Genomic DNA, 23,595 nt, shown 5'->3' with positions numbered 1-23,595 from the left:
TCTCACACCCGGACGTTTTCTTGCAAGTAAGTATATAAAGAATACGACAGAAAAACGACAGGTGGTGTTCCAGTACAGTTGCACTCCACTATGTGTGTCAGACCCTTTTTAGATTGTTTTAAGAAAGGTCAAGCCTTGTGAAAGTAGGCACAACATTCCAGCTTTAGGTTAAGATTCTCCAAAATGAAAAACAGGATAGATTTATTGGATTTCTGTGACACACTTAATTAAAGAGCATTGATCTAAAGGGAAAAACAATGTGTGATTTACAAAGCAGGGTGACATCCAGCTGCTGGTATCTATCGGGATTAAGGGCAATGACAGCTATGCTCTGCACAGTCTCCAGCAGCTAATCTAATGCATTTTTTAAGCGGTTTATTCCAGATAAGCCCCACATATGTGCTTGCTTTTTAATAGAAGCAACTTTTGGAATTCTGTTGGCATAAAAGGCAGTGCTTAATGTTCATGGTATCAAGCCCCTATAGAAACTTCCATCTGTAGGTCATGTGAGTTAGACACACAGCAATACAGTGCACAGAAGGGCAGTGTAAGTGGAACTAGCAAAGAACAAACTAGCATATGTAATAAGCTGTCTCTACTTTTCAGGGTGACGTATGCACATAAGTCAGGATACTGAGGCTCTTTCAGAGAATAAACAAGTCCTGTATTTCAAGCACCAGTGACACACTTTTATTTCCAGGGTTGAAGGCCTTTACGAACACAAACAGAAAACAACCTCCAACAAAATAACAATGGCTTGCTAGCCCAAACAAACACACTAAAAACGCACTGGCTTTCCAAGGCCCATATCTAATTAATTCATTTCTTTATTTCTAACTAAATGAGGGGAGCTAATCTCCTTTCTCGAACATACTTTTTCTTTCAATGAAATCATGGATTTGTTTTCCCTGCACCAAGCTTCTTGCTCAGTTGTTCAATCACACTCCCAAGCCTTTCCAAGTCTTTTCTTCTGTTGGTGGTCTCTCTTTCCAAGTCTTTTTTTTCTGTTGGTGGTCTCTCTTTCCAAAGTCTTTTTTTTCTGTTGGTGGTCTCTCTTTCCAAGTCTTTATTTCTGTTGGTGGTCTCTCTTTCCAAGTCTTTTTTTCTGTTGATGGTCTCTCTTTCCAAGTATTTTTTCTGGTGACTGTCTCCCTTTCCAAGTCTTTTTTTCTGCTGGTGCTGTTTATGGCTAACATTGGCTATCAGGCAAATGGTCTGGAGGTTGTGTGCAGCGGAACAAAAATGGCTACCGGCTATGATAGTTTCACTCTGGGCGATGGACCAGTTTTTTTCAATTTATAGGGACCCAGAGGAATCTCAATTAGTTATTTCAAATATGCTTTATATTTTACTGTGATTTATTGATAAAATGTCCAAAAATAATGTATTATTATTATTATTATTATTATTATTATTATTATTATTATTATTATTATTATAGATAAGTAACCAAAAGTATCCTAGTATCGCAGTTCACGTATATAATTTGTTGTGCTACACCATATTGAAAAATGTTTGTGTCTTCCATGGGTCCTAAAGCCAAGCAGCACATAGGCATGTAATTCCAATAGGTAGACCAGTGATAATATTGCTAATGTTATACATTTGATACACATCTAGACAGGGGCGGGGGTTTAATAAAAGAGAAGACCATTTAAATCCTGGGTTATCAGTCTTTTAAAGGGGACCAGTGTTAATGATGCTCCTGACAAGGTAAGAAGGGTTTTTGTTGTATTATTTATTTATTTATTTATTTATTTTTGTATAAATGAATAATGTTGCTTTCTATATTTGTAAGCAAAACATTGGGTAATCGTGTCTGTCTGTCTCTCACACTCCACATGCTGAACCCGATAAATGCCTTGTGTTTCCACCAGTTTTGACCAAACTTTTAAAATAAATGCCTGACCTCTTATACACTCTCGATTTTTTACAAATATTCTTAATCTTTCACATACTATGTGCTTATGATAAGATTATGAGGACCCATTGTACATACTTGCACTGGTTATTAAATGTGCATTTATTGGCAACATATATTTGGGACATAATATTTTTTATGCTATTTCAATTAGCCAAATAGGTTCAGAAACACCATGTGCTAACTCCCCCTAAATTTTACTTTCTTAGAACACTGATGTTCGTGCACCTTCTCAACAATTTCCACAAGTGTGTCTTTTCACTTTCCTAGCCAGAGTCAGGTCAAGTAGAATAAGATTACCCTGAATAGGGAGTCCAGACATGCATTTTTATGAAGAGGCTTGGTTTATTTATAGCATGCATTCATTTACGCCCGCTTCACATTAGATTGCATAAGCCACAGTTAGTGAGGTAGAGCAACCTGCTGTGTAATGCAGTACATTTACATAGTTTTCCTTCTGGTATTAAATGCCAGCTCTGAATAATTTGGCTCATGTTTGTAAGATGTAAGAACATGCCAAAATCGTGTTAGCATGAAACAAAATGGTAAAAAAAAGACCACAATCACAGCACAATATTTAAGACACTGAGCAAATTGAATTTAGATAACAGCAATGAGTGCACTGAGGAACAGCTTGAAAAAATTGATCTGAGAGCGAAGTCATGATAGGGCGTTTGAATATGGAGCAATATCTGCATGCCTAGGGGTGTTGTACCATTAAACAATTGTGGGTCATATTTAACCACCCTGGATTGTGTTATTGTGCTTATAGAATGTCATCCCCACCCTACCCCACATGTAATCCAGTATGATTGCCACCTCTTGGCAGTTTATAATGAGCTTCTGTTGAACTAGTATGGTACCAGATGTTATCTTTTAATGACAATATTTATGTGTTAAAACATGTGCTTCTTTCAAGCCTGCATATGTAATGCGTGGGGGAATCAGAGGATTATTCCGTTCTGATAAACTTTCAGTAAACAGAACAATATGATTTCTCTCCAAATCCCTTTCTATAATAGTCCACCTATCTCTGCCCCACCCCCACCACATATCGCTAGTAGATTTTACGGTAGACTCAATACCTAATGAGGTGTAAAAGAGAAGTAGGCTTGACTGATAGTGTTTAGTTTGACTCTTCAGAACATTCACATGTCTTTTTATATCCCTTGACATAAAATCAATGGGCCCGTGGATCAAGGCTTTATCATCAGTGTGCTGAAGTGTGTAGCCATCCAGCTGCACAGGACCCAAGGCAAACAGGGCCATGAGCTCAGCTTACTGAGGTATTGTGTTCAGGATCCGGGTGGCAGTTCAAAGTCCTATAACTAGAATATATTCTAATGGAATAGAATATAACATGTGCTACAATTTGAATAGCTGTGATTGTAAAGCTAGCAAAGTCTGGCAGTAGAACTGTTTTCACTCAGAGCCGGCTGAGTGATGTCAATCAGGAAGTTGAGGTGGGCTTGAAAAACCAGGTAGAGTCAAAATCAAGCAAGTCCGAATGCCTTCATTCATGCAGTTGCCTGTTTTTATTTTCTGTTTTAAATCGCATGAGTTGTCTTGAATGAAAAAAGTGAGCGTGTCAAATCTGAAAGCATAAATCAGGAATTGCAGTCTCTGTACACCTACAATAGAATCTCTTTGTTCTGGCTAACAATTCAAGTCAATTCATTTGAAAAGATTGTAGCCCTGTCACTTGTGCATTCCCCATCATTTCTTCAAACAGGCTCACCTGGCTGTATCATTGAATCTGAATGATTGCTCCTGACCAGTCAATCATGGGGTTTCCATGCGTGTCAATTTATGCATGAAATGGCAATGGGTGTGTACATTTGGGAGAAATACTAGGGTAAATCAGGTTTGTTGCCGAAAAAAACGGAGGAATAGGGTAATCCATGCAAGAATTGTGGGATATGTGGGATCGAGTCATAGAAGAAAAGATATATTTCAAGGTTTTAAACCGACATTTCCCACAATTATTTTCAAGCAGGGGCGGCACATTCAAATTTCAAACTACACAGATAGACACGAAGCATTTAGCTTATTTGTTTTTAAGCTACTGGCCTTCTCTGTTGAACTGAATACTGTTTTGTTTTTCGCCATATTTTTATTTTCATCGGCAGACGTGCTCTGGATGCAAGTACAGTGCTGACATGTCATTTCTTAAAATAATATTAAGCGAGGTTTCAGGTAAATATATAAAGAAAAAAGGCAGTGTATATTTTAGCACTAGTACAACAAGACCATGTACGGAATTAAAATGAATGGACTAAATTATAATAATTATTTTATAACAATTTAATTGGTTTAAAAACAAACGAGATTATCCATAAACTAATGTACACAGAAAATAAATATAAAAAGAGAATTTCGACAAAAGCTGCTGTAAAGCACTGTGGTTGAAAGTGAAAACATTACCCATGTAATGTTTTTTTTTCCCAGAAAGCAGAAAAGCAGAAACGTTAATCTGTAAATGTTTCTCTCATGAGACTTGGTTGGAAACACACAGCTAGTGCATTGAAATAATGGTCCACGTCTATTTTGTTGTTTTTTGGTTTAAATCCCTGTTTATCAAATTACAACATGTAGTGATTTTATTTAGAACGCATTCATTTTTACATGTGCTCCAACTATTTTTTTTTTATCCTTATGGCCTACTATATGACTGCATTCCATTGTAACGTGATTTTTAGCATGTGACACCTGCTGGTGAACAGATGTATTTCAGGTATAATTCTTGACATTTCAGTTTCAGTACCAACACAAATTATGGAAACAACAAATTATTTACAGTAAGATTAGGGGATTTTGTTGCCCATTTTTACCCCTTAAGAAATACCTTGGTATCTCTGAATAGATAATCGTCTCCTCTTTAAAAATATGCAAAAGATTGTAATCAGCAATTCAGCTCACAAGTATTATTGCACCACAAAATGCTTTCCTTTTCTTGGTAAGCAGTACTAGTGGGGATGGGGAGTTTGTTGCTAGATAACTTCACTTACACTACTTGTTCACTAAATATCTTGGTGTCCCTGAATAGAAAAGGGTCTCTTCAAAAAAATATGCAATAGATTTTAATGAGCAGTCTGTCTCACAAGTACTGTGGCACACTAAATATGACCCACTTACTATTAATGCAGAATGACTCGGTATGACCTTGTCTCTTTATTTTACACTCAAAAATAAGTTTCTGGCTCAGGACTGCCAAGGACAACACTGCATTGAATATTGTACCAGTCTGGGGAGTCACCACTCAGGAAAAACGTTTTATGGATAAAATAGAGAACAAATGCTCCAGCCAGTCATTCAGAATTGTTAGTAAATCAAACTTGTGAAACAGATTGTTCATTAAAATCCTAAGCATATTTTTAAAGCGGAGACTATCTATTCTGGGATACCAAGATATTTAGTAAAGGGTCTAAGTGAGAAAAAACAGGCAGTAAAATTACCGCCCCCATTAAGTCATTTGTTGTGTCCATAATTTGTGTCGATACTGTATACACAGCAGAACCCCAGAGTTACAAATACCACACTTACTGTACCAACAAATGTATCCAGAAAGGTGAGGCAGATTTCAAAGCAAATACAAGTATTTTAGGAACATTTTGGTTTTAAACAAAACATTTTTTCAAGCCAAAGGAGCCAATCTGCATGAATGCATTTTGTTTAAAAACAAGCATTATGTTAACCCAGGTTTTCATGGATGTTTAACCCTTATCGGTCCATTTATTCAGTGCTTGTCAAGCACGTCAGGTCCAATTTATTCTCACACGTGCTGTTTATTTTACATGTGCTGCTTAAAATATATATTTTTTCAGAGTAAAACAGGTTTAAAAGGCACTGCATAGCCAAGCCCCACCCCTTGTTCGCTGTATTTTTCACATACTTCTTTATAGTTGTGCATACTGATAAACCCTCTCCTGATCACTCATTTTATCACCAAACTCCTCAATAATGTGATCCAAGACATAATTTTATTACTATAACATCTCAAAAAGCTCTGCAAATGTCAGTGATATTCTTTGCGCACCGGAATGCCAAAGCAGCTATCTTCTTTGTTTATGTCTGTGTTATCTCTGTGGCTGTGTGTATTGCTCAGATCTGCCCCCTTTATTCGGCTTCATTCGGCTCCTATCAGTCTCACTCGGCCATTGAAATATTTCCTCAGCTTTTTCCAGAGAAAAAACAACTAGAGACCTGTGCTTGACGTCTTTTTGATGATGTCGAACAGAGTCCGAAGTTGGACTGCAAAGGGAAAATTGTAATGTCAGACCTGGTCCAACATAGGACTGAAGAGGGTTAATTGCTTCTCTCATTACACCCTGCATTTTCTGATTATTAACCTGTGCTTCTTGCTGTACTTCTAACTGTAATTGCTGCACATTCCATTGTACTACTTCTGTAGTTTTGTTCCTTCATCAATCAGACTACCTATATTATTCAAAAGTTCCCTATTACCTTTCTCCACCAAAGACAAAGTATCAATTGAAGACTGCTGTTTGACCTCCTTAACAAATACTTGGGCCATTCTCATTTTCCTAAGCATTTCCTGTTGACTGTAATTCCACACTTGTTGCATTATTTGAGTTTCCTTTAATGAAACTTTCATAGATTCGACAGCTTGAATAAATAAATGAATATCTGATACCCCCAATGCCAATACCCCAGATAGAGTAGGCAACATAGGTGGCTCTTCCCCACCGCAGATTTCTCCAGCGCCCGCAAGTCCATTAATGACTCTCCAACCATTGAACTCTGTTCATTAGATAACCCAGTCTCTATACCACTATTATCCAATGCCGTAATATCCTCCATCTTGTTTTCCTGTTCTGTCCCTGTTTGGGCGCCAATTTCTGTAGCAGTTATTATTTAGTTTGGGCGCCAGGTAGATATACCCAAACCCGCCGATAAAAGAAATGGATTGAACAACATACCACCACCAGGACCCAACTGTCAATCAAAAGTACACTTAAAAAACTAGACTCTGTTGCGGATAGCGTAATATCTGACTTTTAACATTTTCTGAGCTACAGTTTAAAGGAAAAGATGGGCAGGTTATCAATTCTGCAGGAATACTTAGGAGAGTTAAAGGCAAAAGAGCATAGAAATTATACATGATCACGCTGGAATGAATAGCCAGGTCCATAAAGTGCAGTCAAGGTCATTAAATTTTTCTTAGAAAAACAGTAAGAGTGATCCATTAATAAATAATTAAATAACACAGCAGTACAACAGTAAGCTCTTTGTAAAATCCACTTTTAAACTATCAATTTCAACTTATTATTTTCACATATCATTATCACTCATCAAAACTCTGTTAAAGTGTGTGTCATGGTATTTTACTGTCCTGCCAAAAAGAGTGTCAAATTCAACATTGGTTTAATTTCCAATAATAATTATCAAATTACAATATTATAATAAAAGGGTATAAAGATATAATACATATATATATATATATATATATATATATATATATATATATATATATATATATATAATGAACATCAATTTACAAGCCAATCAAGCAAAACCAAATACCATAGCAACCTCTTTAAATAGTCTGTGCACAGCTATTTAGTAGCCAATCAAGCAAAACCACATACCATAGCAATTAATCCAATTGTGTGGATATATATATATATATATATATATATAGATATATTATTTAAATAGTCCTAGTGCACAGCTATGAGTATAGGAAGTCCAATAGTCTGTGCCTATATATATATATATATATATAAAGCTAACATTTACAAGCCACTCAAGGAAAACCAAAGCCATGTTCGTAATCTTAATTTCAGTCTATGCCACCTATTTAGTAGTCTATCTAAATTCCAAGCAAAACCAAATACCATAGCAACCTCTTTAAATAGTCTGTGCACAGCTATTTAGTAATAGTAAAGTCAGTTTGATAAAAAAAAAAAAAAAAATCACAGAGGAAAGGTAGCATGGAGAAAAGAAAACAGTTTTTAACCAGTGCAAATCCAAACTTTAAGAAGTCTGTAATAGCAGTACGTTACAAGGTTATTGGTATACATTTACCTCTCAAAACTCAATCACAAAGAGAAAAAAGAGCAAGGAGAGAAATGTTATTTAACCAGTGCAAATTCAAAGCTTTAGCAGTCTGTAATAGCATCACGCTACAGTGTCTGTTGTATAGTAATTTTTTTCAGCTCAAAGCCACCCATAGCAGCACATGCCCAGTTTGAAATCTTCATTTGATAACACTATTACTAGAGATAGCCCAAAACAAATTGTAGGTATAAGTACTATTAGTCTGAAGAAAGGCCCTCTCATTACACACCCTGCGCCTGGGATTGGGATTCTTCAGTCCGAAAGTAGTAATCCTCAGGAAGTGATAATATTAAAACTTGAGTTTATTTCTGGAACTTCTAAAACTGTGTAGCCATTCAAACATGGATAAAGCACTCCCATGTGCATCCATTCTATCCTCCCTTTGACCTTTGACCTTCTTTGACCCCAGGTATTTATATAGTGTTTTTCCAGGTCCACAATTACATATTAATATATATATATATATATATATATATATATATATATATATATATATATATATATATATATATAGTAACGTCGGGCCCTCTCGCCACACAGGCTCGCTCGGGTTCTTTTCCCTTCTTTAATCATGACCAACACACAGGATTGAAAGAAATAGCGCTGACACACACTTTTAATTACAAAAATAAACAAAACAAAAACAAACACCTAGCTCCTCCGGAGCTCTAACTAAACAATTCTGCAGGTCCCTGACTAGCCTACGCTGAGGCCAATTCTGCAGGTCCCTGACTAGCGTCCAGGACGCTATCGAGCCTTTACCTGGCATAAAACAAAATAAGCACACAGGTTAATGCAGAACATGCAATATTTTTGTCAGGGTTTTTTGCCATGTTTTGCATATATATATATATATATATATATATATATATATATATATATATATATATATATATATAGATAGATAGATAGATAGATAGATAGATAGATAGATAGATAGATACACACACACAAGTGTGTCTCCACGCTTCTGCAGCTAAACTTCTAACAATCACAGGTGCTCAATCACAGCAGGACAATAGATCAAAGGAGACTGCTTACCTCGGCAACTTCACTAATTGGATTCCCCCGGGAAAGCAAAAGTTGTGTGGAGCACACATGGTAACCTTGCAGGATATATGTAATAAATTAGTCCTTACATATTCTCAAAATACTGTTCGTTAATAAGTAAGAAGTCCCATATCTATTTTTGAAATGCTTTTACATTTGTTAATTCAGCTTAAGTGACAAGTGAAAGCTAGAGGTCACATACTCATACTTATAAGTCATATCCATATGGGTACTCAGATTACGGAAGTGCTATAAAATGCATTTTGTGAGTTACATTTGAAGATCTAAATTGTACTAATCATTCCTTCTCTATCCCTCAAACAAAGAACTGATATAATATGGAAAATGAATGAGACTTACCTCTAAGTTGAAGTTCGATTGTTATTCTATGATGCCAGCTTTGTCTCAGGTGTAACATGCCCACCCTATCCCACCCTTTGGGGTCCATTTACTGTCTGTTAAATAATCAAATAAGTTAATAAAGAAATAAAATATCAAAATATACTACTGTTAAGTTTGCTTTTCAGCCTGATTTGTATTACGTATGTATAATATTATGTTAGCTTTCAATCCTGACATGAGTGCAGCCTGAGGCATCCCATGGTGCACCTGAGTAGTTGACGTCAGAGAATGCAGCTTTTACATACAAAAATAAAGTGTTAGAAGGAACAAGAATTACTTTTTTACTTGTGTATTATTCATAATAGAAAAACAATTACTGTAATGGATACTCTTATGATCCACACACTCGGCACACCTCTGGTTATTATGAAGCTAGTATCTTTGGAGTTCAGTTTATTCTGTATGTTCTTTCGTTTTCATTTAAAATTAATCATCCTTCAATACCATTATTTCTTGATCTGGAACTCAGATTTGGCGAGGAACATAATAAACACTTTTTCATTCCATTTCATTTAAATATGTTATGAGCTTTTAAGCTTTTAAGTTTTTAACAATTCATGAGACAAATGAATAACGTTCCCTTATTACATTATGTTGAAAATGCCCCTTCATTTAAGACATTGTGCCCTGGACAGGATGGTGTGGCAGTAGGGTCAGTTGGAAGTCGGCCCTCCAGGAAGGGGGAGGAGCCACAATACCAGAAGTCATTGCCTTAATACGGTAGGCGATCTGTCAGTCACGGATTGGAGGATTCAGTCATGGATTGGAGGATACGTGATTGTACTCGCTACCGAAGGGGGCGTGACTGAGGGTATATCAGGGGATGTGGATGAGCAATCTATTACTTTGTTATGGTTATAGACAGACCTGTAAAAGGAGTACAGAGATAAAAACAACCATGAGTATTTTGTGTTTTTTGTGTTTGTTTTTCTAACCAAGGCCGTAACTAGCTACGAGGACACCGAGGTCATGACCTTGGTTGTTTTTTGCATCATGTAACGCGAACGCTCATAAAAATCCCAGTAAAATACATAAAAATGCTTAATTTTTGCTGTTGGTTTAAAGTGTTTAGTACAGTACATGCAACAAAACATAATTCCATTGGATAGCCCTGTCCCCTCCCATCTGCGTAGCCTACACATTTCCAATGACAATGTTCGTTTTTTATTTTTTACTTGCCTGCTGTGTGGATTTGCAGGTAAAAAAAAAAAAAAAAAGTGAACAGTGCCTTCATTTTTCAACTAACGTTCATCTGTTACACCAGCAGCTGAGACGAGAAAACGTTAGTAGTCTGCTTCTTTCTCTAATTTTTCACTTTATTTCTTATTGAATTATAAGTAGCGGTTCTTTTATTTTGATTTAACAAATACACGACTCAAGTCCCAGTCTGGCTAAGTAAAAGTTTTTTTTTAAAGATTTTTTTAAAGTAGGGTCTGCCTAATGTAACTATCGCCTAACCTAAGTTTATTCAAATGTCATTAAGTTTTACTGTGTTATCTTAAATATTGCCTTGAGTTACAGTTATGCTAAGGCAGTAAAAAAAAAAAAAAAATGAACACATATTTGTTTAGGGTTATATTTTCTGTACAATTTTGCATAATAGCAATTTACGAAAAGAGATCGCTATATTATTATTGGTAATAGTTTTTGTCTTTTTTTTTTTACTTGTTCAAAGTAGTCTGCTACAAAAATTAAATTTGGATAAAAAAAGTCTGCAAAATGCTTGTTCATGTAAATGAAAAATGTCAATGTTTATTTGAATTGTTTTACTGTACATTAGCTCAAGCAGAGTGAGACCCAGAATTAATTAAATTCACAGCACAGAGGTAAACGGGGCAACAAATAAATACAAATGAAGGTTTATTTAAATAAGCTATGTGCAAGGGAGGTAGGCAGGAGGTCCTTAACTTAAAATGAAATACTTATCTTTCTGTTTATTGTCCATTTATTTTTCTTTGGGGCTCCCTTCAGTTACAATTTGCAGTTTTATTTGTACATAGACTATGTTTTTTTTTTTATATATATATATATATATATATATATATATATATATATTATAGATAATATATATAATATATATATGAATCTTTAATACACTTAGAAATACAATCCACTTAGAAATTAATATCATACTATGTTACAGGCTGTTTGATATGAATTTCTAAGTATGCATTTCCTGAAATGCAAACCATTGAGCAGCAGTTATAACACAGTGTTTTTTTTTTTTTTTTGGTTCCTGGGTAGTAAATGTTATTTCCTAACTGCTTATGCCTCAAAAGTATAGAAAATGGCTATTATTCCCCACAAACTTTGCTTTTGTGACCAGGACAGTGATATTTCGAAATTTACCTATTTTCCAGAACATTCCAGATAGATTCAGTGTTGAGTAAACTTGGAGTAATTTCTAGAACTTTCTAGAACTTTCCAGTAATATAAATAGTAGTATAAATACAGGGGCCTTAAGCCCACCAGTTCAGTTTAGTTCCAGCTGCCTAAATGGATACATGTCTGCATTTTTCTGAGAAGGTATCAAGAGGCTGCAATGGTAGCATTCCTGATGGGTCTCCAAGGCGGTTTTACTAAGTTTCCCTGCTATCTTTGCCTTTGGGACAGCAGGGACACCAAGGCTCATTACCACAGGCGGGACTGGCCACAGCGGACCGAGTTCTCTGTGGGGAGGAACAACGTCAAGTGGGAGCCACTGGTGGACCCCCGGAAGGTGCTGATGCCACCACTGCACATCAAATTGGGCCTTATGAAACAATTTGTCAGAGCTCTAGATAAGGAGTCGGCAGCCTTCAAGTATCTTCAAGACTTCTTCCCTAAGCTGTCTGAGGCAAAGGTCAAAGCCGGTGTCTTCGTCGGACCACAGATAAAGAAGATCCTGGAGTGCACTGAATTCCCCAAGAAGCTCACTAGTAAGGAGAAAGCGGCTTGGAACAGCTTTGTCGCAGTGGTTCGGGGCTTCCTGGGCAATCACAAGGCCGAAAACTATGTGGAGCTGGTTGAGACTCTGGTGAAGAACTACGGCACAATGGGCTGTAGGATGTCCCTCAAAGTCCATATCCTTGATGCTCATCTTGATAAATTCAAGGAGAAGATGGGAGCGTACTCGGAGGAGCAAGGTGAGCGCTTCCACCAGGATATACTGGACTTTGAAAGCCGCTACCAAGGACAGTATAACGAGAACATGATGGGAGACTACATTTGGGGGCTGATTCGTGAAAGTGATTTACAGTATAATCATAAATCCCGAAAAACTACTCACTTCTAAATCTTTTGTAGTCATTTTTGTATTGCTTTAGTATAAATACATCTTAATTTTGATTCATATGTTGTTTTTTCTGACTTTATGTGAACGAAAAGACCGTTTTCTCATTGGAAATAGGTAAATTTCTAAATATCACTGTCCTGGTCACAAAAGCAAAGTTTGTGGGGAATAATAGCCATTTTCTATGCTTTTGAGGAATAAGCAATTAGGAAATAACACTTACTACCCAGGAACAAAAATTGTGTTACATAGTGATTGTTAGTTTTATTTACTATATAAAATGTATTTTACGCCGGTATAGAAGATCAGTATAGTAAAGCACAGTAAGAGGGCAGTTCAGGGAAGTGTTTAAGTAAGAAGAAGGCCCTTTGGAGTTGATTAGCAGTGTTCGAAGCAGCCAGCCAGAAATCAGAAGAATAGTAGTCAAGCATGTGTTCATTTTGAAAGGGCACAATAAACAAAGAAAAGGAAAGAGTACTCTAAACATGTCAAAAAGATTAAGTTAGACAAAACTTGACTTTTTGCAGTTGAAAGTGCAAAGAAAGCTTGTGAGTGAAGAAACTCCCAATGGTGCATTAGCAGTACAAAACATTGCTTTATGTTCGATAATGAGGTACAAGCTGAAGCTGTAACTAAAAATGATTCTGTTCAGAATCTAGCTGATCCAGTTAGATACAAAAACAGCCTGAAATATTTGATGAAGACAAAATAGATATACTAGAGAAGAAATGGTCACAAAGCAACTTCTGTTATCCCCAAAGAATGTTTGGAACAAGAAGACTCAGGTATAATTTCGAATGGGAAAGCACATTTCCATGGCTCAGGTATTCTCCATCAGAGGATGCTGCTTACTGCAGCTGTTGCATGACATTTAGCAAGGTAGCAGTTCCCACTTTTATTACACAGGGCTTTACAGATTGGAAAAATGCAATTGGAGGCAAACGTGGAAAAATAACAAACCATAACTGTAGCCTCAGGCATGTTTTGGCTTCACAGCTTGCTAAAAACTTCCATGCAGTTGTAAAAGGAGATAAGCAAAATAAAAACTCAGCAATTAGCATGGCCTACAGTGAGAAAATCAAGGTACATCGAGCAGAAAATACTTTCTATAATTGATGTGATAATTATTCTTGGAAAATGCAACATTGCCTTTTGTGGAAATTATAGAGGAAAGGAAGAAGATGGAAATTATAATAATTTAATCTTATGGAAAGCTGGATTTGATTCTGTGTTAAGGCAACATTTAGAGCCAGCCCCGCTTAATGCAAGGTACATGTCACCATTAATTCAAAATTAAATCATAAGCTGTTGCAAGGCAGAAATTTGAGAACAGATTGTAGAGAAAATTATCAAGGCTTGTTTTTTTTTCTCTGCTTGCTGACAAAAGTATGGATATCGCCGGTACTGAAAAGTTGTCCATCTGCACTCGCTACATTTTAAATGAAAATGAAAATGTAGAAATATATGAAGATTCTCTTGGTTTTTGTCCCCTAGCCAAACAAGATGCTGCAACTATAGCTAAAACCATTCTTTCTCAGGTAGAGAAATGGGGTCTTCAGGCTTTAGTGCTTCGCGGACTGGGGTTATGATGGTGTGTACACACATTGCAGAAGTCATTCGTTGAACCTTGTTATTGTGCATGGTTGTTCAGGAATCCTGCTTGTTAGAAACTCAATGAGCATGATTGAAAAAGTTGCAGCGTTCTTCTCAGCATCAGCTATAAGGAAGGGAATACTGAAGGAACAGTGTGCTAATACATTGGATCAGACTTCAAGTGATCAGCTGATTGACCAGTTCTGTGAACAGGTACACATTAAAAGTTCCTTTCAAGCAGGTGTCCCTCTCATGTCAGACACTAGGTAGGGGAAAAGAGTGAAGACATTGGGAGCTTTTTTGGCAAAATTCAGTGCAGAGCATTCAGGGTTATATAGAGCTCAATAGACTGTTTTGATGTAATAGTTACAGTGGTAATGACTTACCGATTTTTGGGATATATCCAGCCTCTGACCAAGCTTCTGCAGTCTCCTAGCATAGAAAGTATGTGTGCATATAAAGAAGCAAAACATGTAAAGGCTGTAATTGCCATGCAATGCAGTGAAAGTGGTTTTAGGGCAAACTAGTTGAGACTGCAGCCTCTGTAGATGTGGAGCCAGCAAAGAAGCACATTACACAGACAGAATGTCTCGTCGCAAACCATAGAAGAACATTACAGGCTGAATCTTGTTTACCCCTTCATTGATCATATAAGCCAAGAAATGGAATCCAGATTTTCAAACTTTGCAGATTCAACTTATTCACCTACATCTCTAGAGAAATTTACAAATGAAAAATTAAAACTTCTAATCCAGTGGTACCAAGATGACCTGCCTAATCCAGATTGCATTGAACAGAGGGAATTGAAAGGTGGAAGCACAAGTATATAAGCAGTTGCAGTAGAACAACCCTGCTTTCAGCAGTGGAGGAAAGCTTAAACCAGTCCAACATGATATCCTTCCCAAACATCCATTGCATGTGAAGCATTGTAACAGGGTGAAAGGTGCAAGCTTATCCCCACTCTCAATCACATCACCTTCACAGGAACCCGGAGGTGTTTAAAACGCAAGAAACCGTCACTGGTCGCGTTCACAGGTATAGATGTTTAATTTGTTATTTTGCACTGGATACTGCACATACTTTGCCAATGATTAACACAGACTAGCATCAATAACTGACATTCAACAGACAACATTCATACTTTTACAATAAAAATATATTTTATGTTAAACATGTTTCTTCTCATGTATACGTATTTGTTTAACCTGCATACATACCTTATTTGTTTACAAATGATCGTTAAACTATTATATCGATTACTTATTTTTATCATTGTCATTATTTTGTAGTCGTTAACTTATCAGTAAAGACTGAAAATGAGCATTATCCCTTCTAGTGGAAGATTTCCGAACATATGGCAATAACAAAACACTTGTTCCACATGTATAGCTACAGTAATTCAATATTACAGTGAGGGTCTGAGCCCTCACAAGCATATTTCTAACTTTACCAGTGACAACCTGCTCCTGTGAGTGCTCCTCCTTTTCAGCTCTTCGAAGGTGTAAGACATGGCTTAGGGCAAGCATGACCGATGAGTGACTGTCTGCACTCGCTATACTGCATGTGCACAGAAATGTGGACGCAGGAGAATTGCCCTTGCATTTAGTGCAAAGGTAACTTGTAGATTTAAACTAATTAGATTGGTGTAAACATAACTGGAAATAATGCTTATGAAAAGGCATCATTCTGCAGCACATATTATGTGTTCTTCTGCTATCTTATTTTTTCTGTTATAAACCTAAAAATAGTACATAAAAATAACTACAATTTTGTACATATTTAAATATAATACTGTGTTATGCATTATCTTAAGGTTAAATTATTCTTGATTGTTTAAAAGATTATATTTTTAAAAATAGAACTGCTATTTAGACAGGTAACACTAGCTAGGAGCAGTTGCTAAAGGCCAGCACTAACCTGAACAGCACTGCACTAGAGTTCATTAACAAACTGTATTTCACCACTTGCACCAAAGCACTCACTCTGGGCTTGTGATCATGTTTGTATTCTGTGTGTGTTTATACCGTGGTTATTATTTCGGGACTAAACCCTGTGTTTTAAACTGTTGTGTATTGTCAGAATTTAATGTTTACAGGCTATGAATGACCGGAATTATACAAACAAATAAATAATTGTTTGGATCGTGAACTTTGTTGTTTGTCATCTGTTTATGCATTGAATCACCTTTACACCAGTGCACTACAAACCACATTGCCACAAACATACATGCAGTTTGAGGGATGATATGAAAATAAATGTGTTTTTAGATAAAAATATGAAACAGATATTACAGAAGGTGTGATTATATTGTACTGTTTTGAACTTAAATAATGAATACATTAAATAAGTCACACCTTATCAGCACAGTTCTTGTCCTTAGCTAGCGAAGCTGTGCATCCAGGCTGCAACAAATTACGCAGCAAATAATGGTATAATAAATCAAAGAATTTGACATTGTGAGGATATATGGGGCATCTGAATGTCATGTTTCCATATATATGCTTTGGATATAGGTTCTGCGTTAAAAAAAAGACCTTGTAACCAGGAGATTCCCCAGTTCAAATCCCGGCTCACTCACTGTGTGTGACCCTATTGTCTTCGGCTGAGAAACTGGAGTCAACCCAAAAGACAAACGAAATAAGAAAAGTACCACACACGGTACTGATTTGATAGCCATACATTCTTTGGGGCAGCCTTGTAAAGAACAAAATAACTATATAGGCTTTCTATTTGAAACAGGGATACAAAAAAGTGTGGCTGTGAATATGCTGCAGTCAGAATATAAATTTGCTCCTCCACCCCTGCACACAATTTTCTTTACAAATCAACAGCATCTTTTAGTTACCCTTGTTGGAAATCAATGAGCATGTGTCCAAATGATTGGCAGAAATCCATTTTGCAGAAATTCTGTAAGCTGTAATTTAGGGCTGTAGTTTTGTGCCACAGGAAGGATTGACTCTCTCTTGCTTTAACTAAGTGTATTGCTTTTTTTATCCCTGTGGTTAATTTTCTATGTACCTAACTACAAAAGTTGACTTCGATATACTATGGTAAAATCTTAGCAAAGCCTAGTAAAGCATTAAATACACTGTGAAATGATGGTAAAGCAAAGGTAAGAATAGTACATAGCTTTAGTTGTCATGCGAATGGATTCTTTACATTGCTTTTGTTTTACAGCAGGATGAAAGCAATCATTCAGTGTGATTATTTGCATTCTTTTCCTCCAATATTGAGTTTTTCTCCATAACTGCTTTTATCTGTATTTGAGCTTGCTTGAACTGTCCTAACAGCATGGCATTGAACAGACTTCCACTGTTCCATTCAAGTGACAATGGGACTTTAAACTCTGCTGGCCACACCTATTCTGTACATGTAGAGCAAGGGATTATGGGGTGATGATCAATGCATCATTCAAGTTCATCCGAAACATTTGAATCAAGATTCAGGGATTGTCATGGTCATGGAAGATGCCCAAAGTTCCTGTAATGCTCCTCAAACCACTTTGCATAATATCTGATGGATCTATTATAATATTGAAAGTATCCATCACCGTCAGGGCACAAGTGGTGCTTTGTTGAGTGGATTTAATCTGCAACACTGCTTATGTAAACTACATCAGCTTTATAGTGTTACAGGGATCTCACATATGAAGATCACCTTTATTTGTGATGTCAAATCTGATCGGGTAGACAGTAAAGTAATCTGGCAGCAGTGTGTGTGCTGTAATATTTTATTTTGTAGGGATAGCTGGAGTTTGTGGTTTTGTTCTTGTTTTTGAACAAGCATAGGGTTAAATGATAGCAATACTTTTTAACCTCAGAATGTGGTGCCTACCCGTTTTTGGGTACAGCATATCAACACATTGCATAGCATGAAGAACTATGATAAATATAGTAGCACAGCCTGCTGTTTACCCATCACTTCTATGAGAAAGTGTTTGATGAATGAACAACTAAGTGACTAATTCAGGCATTTGTCAGTTTCAAACAGCTCATGTATTCTAGGATCTGTCACAACCTGTCAGAGTTACATTATCCTAACTGAATTGTGTGACTGATCTTATGTTTTGTTTGACATTAAAAGGGACAGTGACTAATTAGGAGTTATAGCCCATCTTAGCCCTCTTTTCCAGCAGCTTATCCAGCAGTTTAGGAATTATTCTGATAGTTGGCTGATCTTTAATCCTCAAATGACATTTATAATGATTATAATTACTAACTATTTATGCTTCTTTCCTTCTAAGTCCCTGCCAGACAAAAATGAATGAAGGACATAATACAGAACAAATGACATTATTACAAAGCAGGTTGCAATAGATATACTGAATTTATATTAGCTGATAAAAAATCTAGACAGTAAGTGACAGTGTGGCTTTGATAAATGTGCAGACATCATTACCTAGTCCAATTCTGAAATGCCTGAAAAAGCAGGAAGAAAAAACAAAAAGTAATTTACATAAATCCAATACTTTTTCCCTGTTCCCATCATCCACAAAAGCGTGTAGGTCAGAGCACATGACATGGAAATAAACATCAGTAACCTCCATAGTTTAACAGCTATGCCTCTGTATTATTGGAGGTCAGTGGGTTTATTGTGCAAATACAGGAGCTGAACTTTCTATAAAAGACTGCCCATAGAGTTATACAAGCCTAACTGACTGCTATTGCAACGTAGAACCTTCAGTATTAAGGTCACAGCAGTATTTTGTGTTAGGGCCAAAGTTTGCAATTTTAAACAAAGACTAAAATAAGATCAATTTTGTTTTAAAGCCAGTGAAAGTTTGTAAGACTTTTGCTGAAAGTGTATGGTGATTGAAAGCGAGCTTGTTTTTTTCATTATATTAGAGAGCAATATATAACAAACAATGGCTTTGAGACATTACAGTAAAGTCGAATGAAACCTGCTGAATAATGTTACGTTAACATGTAGAATTTACATTTTGTAGTTTTCCATATACTTAACAAAAAACTGACAAAAATTGAAAAATGTGACCTTACTAAATCAAACATGAAATACTGTACTATTATTACGGTTTCCTCTAGACTTTTGTGATATCATTTTGTAGTTTCTTTGATTACATGATAAAAAATCAAAATTATGTTGTTGTAAAGTAGTTGATACTGTGCAGGTGCAGGTGATTAAAGAATAAACAGACAATTGTAATCCAGGTGAAAAGGTTTGTTTTATTTATTTTTAAGTCCAGTGCCTGACAGCAAAACAAACAGTAAATAATAATGGAGGTAAGTAATTGTCACAGAGACGGCCGAAGTGGGCGGCGTCAGAACCAGGAAATGAATACACAAAACAGGACAGATGAAATGAAATGATGATGGCGCTTGCTTGCACTGGCTTATTGCAAAATAAAAGGGTTGAACAAACAAACAGAAACAGGACACGGCACTGGTAGCCAAAATAAAACAGACAAACAAAAACTGACTAATACTTAACAAAAACGATGAGCAGCTAGACACACTAACAAACAAGGTGAGTTTTAAATAAACAAGTATTGTAATAGCAATTGAAATATCTAACTCTTTATCCTCCTCTCTCTCCCTTTCCCTACTCACCGAACACCCAACCGCGAGTATGTGAAAATGTGCATCTATATATACTGTTGTGCTGGGATTCAATTACTAATTAATTATTCACTTGAATCCCAGCACGTGAATTAATTATGTGCGACCTCATGCTCACATTTTAACTATTTTAAATGTACGTGAAGTGATGTACAATCCCGTGCCTAAATACAAATATACATTTTAAACACTTGTGTTACAGACCCGTTTATATCCCATGTACCAAATACTATACACCAACATTTAACAAACCACACGCAACATAACAGATAATATACACAGGGGCGGGCACTTTGTCACGGTAATACAGAGGTGTATTATTAAATTTATAATCCCTGTGTTGCCCCGCAATTAATAGTCCTGTTTTTATTATACACCCACACAAAACACAAACACAAACACAAGTCTGTTAGTGCGTGAGTTAGTGCTAGTGGTGCGAATACAGTTATTTGTGATACAAGTGCAGTGTTGTTGGCAACAGTTCTCTCGTGATAACACATAACAAATAGACACAACAATACAGGTCCTTCCGGGTCACTTGATAACAACCAAAACGAAGGAACAGATTACGATTTTCCGCCCCCTTTTATGCTGTCACACATGACCCCTTGGTAAATGAATGCAACCGCCTCTCCAATCAACAGGTGCCATGTCGTTTCCCTTCTGGGTCAATGCGTTCATGTAACCGAGTCTCGTTTTCTTCCAGACTGGCCGACTTCCTGACCCTGGGGAAGAACTGTCAGACCAGCTCGCCCAAAGAACTCTGTTCCTGCTGCTTAGTGCACAAACAAGTTGGGAGGGAGTTTTACAACCAAGACTCATTGTATTTCTGTCACATATATTCATATAGTTTTTTTTTTTTGTTAATTATGTCTCAATCCTAAAATTTTAGGTGATGCTAAACTTTTGGACATAGCTATATAAACACTGAAAACAGAATTATAAATATGAACTGTATACATGTTAAGCAAAGAAACAGTTATCAAATAATGACAGCAAATATAATATTGAGCATAGGATCCTCTTTACAAGTGTGCTGGATGGCTGGAGGATGACGTCACACACCAGGAAGATACACTCACGCAAGGCAGTACTGGGGTAATGAATGCGCTGATTGCACTTTTATTAACAAAATAAAAGATTTAAACAAAACAAAACACTTTTACAAAACAAAGGGGCACGTTGGCCGAAAGAAATAGAGAAACAAAGAATAACATGTATTGTGTTGGTTTTGAGCCACGTGTAGCAATTGCTTTCTTTTTAGTTATTTCTTTTTACCTGCTCTCTCTACTCAATTTCTCCACTCAAGAACGCTCTTCTCTTTGCAGCCAAAGCTGCAGGTCTTTATAGTAGTGACGGATTAACTAGCTATTAAATATCTTATTATCCCTCGGTCACATTTTCCACGGGTGTCATAATCTGCGTGACTGTCAGCCAGTTAAATAATCAGTAGCTCACGCATTCCCACAAGGAATTTAAAATACAAAACAATAACAAATAATGGCGGATGGAACCTAGTTCGTCCTGCCAAATAATAAATAAAAACAATGGCTTTTCGTCGTCATATAAAATACATAATACATAATACAAATACAGAATAATACAAAATATGCACAGGGGCGGGGAGTACCCCGTCACAGCAAGAAGTAAAATGTTGTTTTTTATTTTTCTTGTTGTGACCCACTGGTACCAGTATGAATAGCACAAAACACAAAAGGTTAGTCAAAATCAATGGGCATGTAATTGTTGTTAGAGTAAAGACCAAGTCCTCAATTGCTAAATGTGATTAATCAGTCCTTATTATTAAATCTGCTAGTATCTGTTAAATACCCACCCCCCTATTTCACTGGCATATTTCATTGAGAGAACTGTATTTCATTGTAGTCAAGACTAAGAGCAGGGTTTCCTCAAGTGGCAGAGTCCTTTAGTAGGAGATCACAAGGTAATACTGCAGCACATCATTGTTTCACAATGCAACTGTCTGTCATCAAGTCCTGACAATTGTTTCCAAAGCTCTCCAGCCAGAAGCAATATTATCTTTCAATAAAGTGTGTTTCATGCCAGAAAACAATATGTATTAAGCACAGAATGACTCCACTTTTTAATGAGGTTATTTATTTAAGAACCTAGGGACTTGTCCAAGGTCACATGAACTCTTGAAAAAAGGGTAGCATTGGTTTTCAGTCATAGTAAATATTATAACTGCTAAGCAGCCAAGAACAGCAAAGAGAATAGGGGGAGATGGTATTAGCTGGACTGATCTTGAGTTAAGGTTTCAAAATCCATTTTCTTATTTATTAGAAAGAGAAAGAGTACCACATGCACAGTATTTTCTTATATACTTTAATTTGGAATATGCTGATATTTTAAAGGAGATGAAAAGTGGATGCTGTGCCTGGTACCTAATTATCGCATGTGCTGTCATTAAATCACTACGACTCGACCAGCAATCAGACCACGATGCCAGGAGACCGAAGTTTTCCTTTAGCATTATATAAATAAAAGCATAAATAATAATAATAATAATAATAATAATAATAATAATAATAATAATAATAATAATAATAACTAGTACTGCCAGGAAGTTTTACAGCTTCCAAGCTCAGTACCAGTTGGAAATTTTGGCAAGCTGTAGTACTGTAACAGAAGTGTCAGCAACAGATCAGTTTTATGGAACAGTTTCAATTCAAAATACTGCAAAATACTCATTATCTCATTATGTTTTATAACATTAAACACCATATTAACAATGACCCTATCTACACACTGTAAGGAGCTATAAGCTAATTTTACATTTAACCTTAAGTAGAGGTCAAAGGTCATGATCAAGGCAATTGTTGAATAGAACATATATGGGTTCCTAAATGTGTTGTGTAGTAGCCATAACCCTATGTGCACTGTTAGGAGTTATACACTAGTTTTACAATTGACCTTAGAGAGGTAAAAGGTCACAGGCAAGGTCTTTTTTGGATAGAACATATATGGTTTGTCTCTGTGTTCTATACTAACCATTAACCTATAAACACTCTGTAAGAAATTATAAGCTAGTTTTACATTTTAACTTAAGGAGAGGTCAAAGGTCATTTTTGGATAGAGCACATATGGTAAAATCACTTGCCTTGGAATAATAATAATAATAATAATAATAATAATAATAATAATAATAATAATAATAAATCTATCAATCAATCAATCATTACAATAACAATAGGCTTCGAAAGCCAGCTTGGAAGCCTAATTAAAACATATTTGCATATCCTGAATTAAAATAAAAGACCAAATGTTTCACATAAGAATAAAAATGGGAACAGTAATAACAGTAAAATGTTTTAAAAAAAAGTTTGGAGATGACTTGTGGTCAAATGCCAGGCACACTCAACACAGTACATCATCATTGAACCACTTCACTACAGCATACAATTCTGAAGATTAAATATTTTCAATTGCTAATATAGTATGGAAGTGCTTGCATTTGCAATGACCATGTGCAAAAGAAGTTTCTTAAAAGCTTTAAAAATGCTGTATTTTTCAATACTGATACCGATATGAGTATAGTTTGTAGTAAGATGGCAGTGGTTAGTGGAATCAAAGTTGACACTGTGTAACATTCATAACACCTTCACAAAGGCTAAATAACACTTTGTGTAACTAATGAATGTGTATAAACCTTCAGAATAACTTTGGAAACTAATGTATTTATA

Source organism: Polyodon spathula, chromosome 20 (genome assembly GCF_017654505.1).
Source record: "Polyodon spathula isolate WHYD16114869_AA chromosome 20, ASM1765450v1, whole genome shotgun sequence".
NCBI lineage: Eukaryota > Metazoa > Chordata > Actinopteri > Acipenseriformes > Polyodontidae > Polyodon > Polyodon spathula.
Note: the sequence above shows the minus strand (reverse complement) of the source record.